The sequence below is a fragment of the Xiphophorus hellerii genome, chromosome 22 (assembly GCF_003331165.1).
Source record: "Xiphophorus hellerii strain 12219 chromosome 22, Xiphophorus_hellerii-4.1, whole genome shotgun sequence".
Taxonomy (NCBI): Eukaryota; Metazoa; Chordata; class Actinopteri; order Cyprinodontiformes; family Poeciliidae; genus Xiphophorus; species Xiphophorus hellerii.
In genome coordinates, this window is record NC_045693.1 from 3,269,631 (window position 1) to 3,276,973 (window position 7,343).

Consider the following 7,343-nt stretch of genomic DNA (forward strand, 5'->3'; position numbering starts at 1 on the left):
TTTTTCATTCTTGGTTGGAGAGTTTATTGCAGAAAAGTGAAGTCTTAGTTTCATCTGTCTAAAGCACATAGAACATGAAAATCCTTTTATTTCAAATGATTGATGATCAAAACTGGATGAAAAGTCACTGAAATGTTCTCAGTTTCCATGGCATCTCCTCCTGACACCTCACTCTCCTTTTCTCCTCCAAAAATAATTTAGTAACTATTCCAATGTGATCAGCATCGATTCCTTCCAGCAGCTTTCAGTTTGTGTGTATCCTTGGGGAGTCGGCTGCAGTGAATGAGGAGAAAACAGAAACTGTCTGAGTTAGTTTCATAACCGTCTCTGCCCGTTTCATGCTCTGTTTTTGAAACATTCCTTAACTCCTCTTGTGTCTCCTCAAATAAAAATGGATTTGTGAGTTTTCACTTGCTGGGGAAAGTTATCTGGACTGTTCTCATCCATTTCCTGGGATGATTATAGTCAGAGTGCCATTAGTACAGGCAGCCAGACTCTACATTATCTATAATCTATAATCATGTCCCAATATGTCCAGCAGCTGGGTTTACTTTAGAAGTCATTGTAATTATGCAGCTCTCTCCTGCCGTTGCCCCGCCCTCTTTTTCAGACTCCCATCTGAAGCTGTGAGTCTGAAGCTGAGCTGTGATAGATTGGACATGCGGACGCAGCTTCTCCTCCATGCTGCTCCTGCTGCGCACAGCGCTGATACAGCCGACCGCATCCTAAGCTCAGTTCACTCCATATTTCTAGGTACACTGCACAGCTTGACATTGGGAATTATCAAAGAAGCTAGAAGCCTGTGTCTCTTTCCATTATTTCTAATTATCTCCCAGTGACAGCTTGTTAAAACTCCAGTCTGACATTTCACTGAAAGCAGCTGATCAGAACTGGATCATGTGTCCCAGCAAAATGCCAGCTGATGATCCCCAGGACCTTTGGGAAGACATCCAGTGGACTGGTGAGACAAAAGGGGAACATTCTGGGAGGTACAGAGTTTTGTTACCTCTGCTGTAAAACTAACACAGCAGTTTGATCAAAAAACATCAAACATGACGCAGAGTTACGGTAAGGAGCCGCTTTTCTTCTCCAGGAGCAGAAAACTTACACTAACAGAAACATCCTGATCTCCTCCACCTCCTACAAGTGATACTATTGCCATCTGAAGAAAGATCCGAAACAAATAATCAGAGGCAGAAGGAGGGTCCAACTGCCGTCAATCATGCTTGTGTAGGCGAAACAGACATTACAGGAAAACTGTTTACCCACAGCTGTTTGAGTACAGAGGTAACATTAGACTTTTTGTTATTCATCAACTTGACCGACAACATTAAAAAAAAAAATCGGTCTGGTTCTATTTTTACCCGTCAATTTATAATCATATCAACTTTGGCTATTTAGTGCATTTTTACGCGGTTTAGTTAATATTCACCTAGTTGAACCGGGAATCCAGATCCCATCATTCATAAAGCAGATAAACGCATCTAACTTTTTCTCCAGAGTGACAAAAATCTCTGTGGCTCCAATAATTTATAATAAATTAAATTAAACGACTCCACTTAAATTAAGGTCACTTCACCTGCAGGGGTGAAGCGACAAATTCCTCCTGGTTCGCATCTGCAGAGAAATCGGCGCTAGTTCACCAGTCAGTTGGATCTGCCTGATCCAAACTGATCAATTGCACTCTGTCAGTCTTTTTCCTTGTCTGGGTGTTCGCTTTTACGAGGATCTTTTTTGAGTGGTTTCGCTTCACAGATGTTCTGTCTGCTGCGCTTCTGAGCGGGACGGTAACGTCTTCAAGCTCCATTGTTAAAAGTGCAGGGCGAGTTAAGTTTAATTCTTCGCAGCGGCGGAGCCGGTTGAGAGAGGGCCGAGAAATAACGCCGGGAGCTGGAGTCTGTCTGCCAGCTCCCGGCCAGAAAGACGCATTTAGTTCAGAGTCCATGAGATGATATTCAGTAAGGATTTTTTTATTGATTGATTTTAGTTGCCTCTGTGATGAAGTCTTTGCGTAAAGTCTGTGATGTCTGCCCATGTGCACCAGTCAGTGTTAATTATAACCTGTCAAAATGACAAAAACTATCGGTCAAATATTCAGTTGAAGTGACCTCTGAGTATTCATTACAGGCTCTGCTGATATGAAGAAGTTGTAGTGTAGCAGAGAGCAAGAGGGAGGCTGTGAGCAGTGCATACATGAGGATGATTGACAGCGTTAAGATCCTCCTCTTGGCTATGATTGGAATATTTCTGAAGGCAGATGAGCAGATTTTTTTCACAGATTATCTGTCTCATATTATACTGTCACAACATGGCGATAGTTTTAACAAATATGTAAAAAATATTTTTTATAAAGCTTGCATACCTCAGCTATAAGGTCAGATGAAATTCAGTTATACAAAAGCACAATTAAGAGCAAGTTCACCTCTGAATGGATCAAATACAAAATGAACGTTTCAGAGTGGGCTAGTCAAAGTCCAGTATGATGGCCAACAGGTGCAAATGTGCAAACAGCAAAATGTGTTGCAAATCTCCTCCAGACTCCCCCTAGTGGCCTGGAAGACTCCTGTTTTTTTTATAAGCGAGTTTGCTGCGTTTTCTGCTTGTTGTTTTTGGTATTTGTGGCATTTTACTTTTACTTCCATTTCATGTGGTTGCATCATTTTTCTTATGCATTTGTTTTGTTGATTGTAGGATTTTGTTTCAAGCTTCTCTTCAGCATTTTTTATTTCCATTTTGCTGTTTTTTGTTTTAGCATCGTTCATGTCTTTGCAGCTCATTTCAATGTTAGCTCTGCTTCTGCACCTGCCGGCCACCGTAGTCCAGATACTCAGATTGTGATGCAGGAGCAGAAGTTTAAAAGGGGAGATCCAGTGAAGCTGAACTGAAAGTGGGTCCAATTTTATCCAAAGTGATGAAAAAGACAGATTCAGACATGCTTGATGACAGTAGTTGCCGTTAAGGTTGGAGCAGGTTAGGTTTATAGGGCTTTTTATTTTCATGTTTGTTAGTAAATGAAAACTGCTTTTGTTACAGTTATCTGTTGATCTGGTGCATTTAAGAAAGATTCAAAACAAAAAGCCAAAACAGAGGAAATCTGAGGGGAGAAAGTCGTTTTTCACCAGGCTGGTTTCATCCAGAGTCTAAAGGTCTTTTCTGCTTCTTCAATGAAAAATAAAACAAAAATTTTAAGTATCTTAAAACTATTTGACTCAAAAATTATTATTATTTTCCTTCAGGACAAAAAACAACAAACCCTGTTAGGAGGCTGTCATCAAATAATTGCTTCCTGTTATGAATCATTTGGAGTAAGCAGGTTCAAAGGTCAAAATAAAAGCAAATAACCATAAATGTTTAGAAAAAAAATACTCCCACTGTGACATGGCTGGACAAACATTGCTAAGGAATAACATCAGACAAAACAACACATTAGTTTGATGACACCAGTCAGCAGAAAGTGTGAAACGCTACCAGACATCGGTCTGCCGGAGTATTGCAGTGATTTTTCATCAGGAGCTGACTGACAGCCTTACCCGCCAATTTACTGCAAACTCTTAAATAGTTCTGTGTCTAAAAGGGGGGGGAAAAGATTTTCCTCATTTATTTACCTCTGAATATGCCTTTTTCTTTTTAGAGTCATATGGTGGCAACCTGCTCTAAAAACAGCCCGCCCCCTCCCTTCTGATTCCTGCCTGCATCAGGTTGAGAAAAGAAATCATTAATATACCATTAAGGGTCGGCTGTGAACTCATAACTGCTCCAGGCTCACATCAGCATACATGCAGCACTGTTCTCTGCTGCTACACCTTCCCCCGAGGTTGAAATGTCATCCTTCACTGTCATTACGTTTCTCCCCCCCATTAACTATTGATTATCTCCACTTCAGCATTTTGAGAACTGCTGTGGAAACGGCTCCACATGCCTGGCTACCCACACTCTGCAGGCCAGCTGGAGCAGAAGTGCCCACCTCTGGGGGTTTTAATGCAGAAAATCGGGGCAAATCCAACGTTGGCTGGGAGTGAGGTAGTGGGACGGGGGGCAGCAGGGACACTGGGAAGCATTATCGTAGCCTACCTAGCCCATTAGCAAGCGCGATCCAGCTGAAAATCGCAGGTTAAGTTGTTCTTTTTGAGACCGCAGGAGAATTTTCCTGCAGCCTGCATTGAATATTTACTGTGAGGTGAGTCTGGGCTTTGTTTGTGCTGCTCCCACAAAGTACAGTTGGAAAAGTTTGTTTGGGCAGCAGCTTTGCACCTTCTGCCATCCAAACTGCACAGACCACTTTGAACATCCAAACACTCCAGTGCCTTGCAGAAAAGTCCATATGCTCCCATCTTTTCATTCTAAACTCAAACTTCAGCTTGTTTTATTTTACAGTCTGGGTATTTTTATATATGTGGTAGAGAGAGAATTTTCACAAATACAGCTAGTATTTATTTATTTGTGTTTTTAAATCATTATTTTACCTGAAAGTCCCTTCAGATAAAATCTCTTTTTTGAGGGAGACCTGGCTAAGAGACACATCAGTGTACAGTATAGAAAATAAAATAATTAAAAAGGTGCATACAATTAAATCAAGATTTAAATAAATAAATAAATAAAAACTTAAAAGAAGAAAGCACAAAATTAAGACTTTGTGAAATTATTTAAAAGTGATTTAAAAACATCAACTCCATTCTTCAGCTGAACAGTTTTTAAAAAGAGTTTTAATTTGTTCATGGTGATAAATGGTTGGAGTTGTTCTGACTCTGTTAAATTATTCCAGGACCAACATGCAGAAGGTTTTCCACAAGTTCTGAGAAAGTTATGGGAAACTGAGAAAGAGTCGATGTTTTTTTTCATATAAAGAAAAGAATCAAAAGTCATGTTTGCTTTTAGCCACAAACCTTGTAGAAAACACAGAAGTTGTAGAAGACAAACTTTTTGAAAATTTATAGTCAGCAGCTAAAGGTGATGGAAAACTAATGCTGCGAACATCCCTGCAGTGAAACATGGTGGCGGCAGCATCATGATGTGGGGATGTGTTCATGGGAAGCTGATGGGAAAATGGATGGAGCTACATAAAGGAAAAACTCTGAGGAAAGACTTTAGTCTGGGCTGGAGTTTCAGTTTCTGCCACAAACAAACTCTAAACATATAACCAAAAATAAAGTAGGGCAGTTTAAACCAAAGAATTTCCATGTGTTAGAATGGCCTAGTCAAAGCCCAGGCCTAAATCCAACTGAGAATCAGAGACAATACTTGAAAACTGGTGTTTACAGAAGCTGTCCATCCAATCTGACTGAAAGTAGAAACGTTTGGACTAGATTTGAGTCTTTAGATGAGTGAAGCTGGTAGAAACATTCCTCTAAAAATAATTCATTCATTTAGTTGAAAACTAAAGCATGCAGGAAAACTCATATTAGAGTAAATGAATTTAAAAACCATGATTTTGCTTCCTCTTCAGCATATTTGTGCTGAAGACACAAATCACATAAAATCCCATTAAAATACTGAGAAGATAGAGGTTGGAATGAGACGGATGTGACAACTTATTCTGCATTTCAGAGTTTTGTTCTCAGTGAGGGTAAGTTCTTCCTTTTTTAAAAAATAAAAGCAGGTATCGTTGGGTTGACACTATCCTGGATGCCAGCCGTTTCCTTTAATGCAGATAAAGAAAGAAAAACAGGAAATACGACCTCAGATGTCTGTTTGCTGTACAGATTTGCATTAATACAGATTTGGTTTTCAATTTCGAGAATTGAAAACCATAACCCCACTTCCATAAGAGCAATATTTGTTCTCTCAGTATGATGTTCATTAAAAAGTAATATTTGTCTTTTCTGCAGGTGAATATAGAGACAAAACGACCTCAGTCGCTGTTTTTCTCCTTTTTCCTTTCAAACATTTCAGTGACCCTGATTTCCCGCCTGATCCTCCATGATCCTTTGCTTCTCTGACCTCAGCTCACCCATCTCCCCCTGTAGGATACAGTTTTATTCCCAACACTACTTGTCTGCCAGATTGTCTGTGTGCCTGGCGTGTCGGTTTTCTACTTCTCTGCGTTTTCTTGTTTTCGAGCCGTGCCACTTCCTCTGGCCTCAGCCTGAACCTTTTGTTTTGTCTTTCTTTTGCAAAAGTATCCTCAACACATTGTGATGCTGTGGATTATCCAGCCATCTGTGATCATGGTGTCTGTCGAACGCTGTTTGGAAAATAAATGGGATATTCTTCAAAAATGAGTGAATTAGATTCTGAGATCTCTTTCATTTTTACAAAAAAAATAACTATGAAACTTGACTTTTCAGAGTCATTATTCAAAACCATGACTCATAGAGAGGGGGGATCTTTAATTTGCATTAGTCTGAATAAATCTTCGCTTCGTACTTCAAAACTGTCTGTGACAATTTTCTGCAGAGAAAGGTTAAAGATGTCGAAGTGGAGTTTTGTGTTTGAAGCTTTTTTTGCAACTTTTTCTTCTTATCTGTGTAATTGTATGTTTTTTTTCATGCAAAGGTGGTACTCTGTGTAAAATTAAATTATGGCTTTTAGCCATAAAACTAATTTACAGCAGCCTCCACTTTTATCAGCACCATTATTAAAGAGAAAAGCTTAAAATAAATTCATATTTTAATGTACAAACAAAATCTCCCACTGAAAAAATCCAACGTTTAATTTCTGCACATTTATTAAGTGCCCTCATTGGGTCATATTTGTTTCAATACAAATTAACAATTCCCATTAAAAGGTCAGTTTTATGTATTTTCCAGACACATAGTGCCATTTTAAAGCACAATCAAGTAACTACAAAGGAAACCTCAGACGGAGAGTCGCAGGGTAACAAGAAGTGGAGTGAAAGTAAGAAACAAGCATGAAAACAGAGAAATAATGAGAGGAATGAACAAAAAGAGCAAACGGTTTATAACCTGAAGCAGAGGTGAAAATGACAGAAAGCAACCAGAAGGAATAATTGGATGTAAATGGGAACAGCTGAAGGAGAATCAGGTGATCAAAAACAGCTGCAGAAGGGAGGAAAGCTGAAGGAAGGTGAAAAATTAACACAGCGAGTCGAACTGAGACGTAAAGGAACCAGAAGACATGAGAGAAAGAGCAAAGCTAACAAAAAAAAACTAAAACTAAAAGCAGAAAAAACTAAATACAAAGGAATCAACAGATACTGTAAGACATTTAATATTATACTAATGAACTGAATATGGCAAGACCTGTTGAGCTATAAAACAACACAAACATAAATGACCCACCAAATGATCCAACAATATCACTGTTTGGAGAGAAGAGCGTTTCTCCTGGCAACCATAAGAAACTTTAAAAAGTTTAAACTTTTCCAACTGAAAAGAACAGTTGTT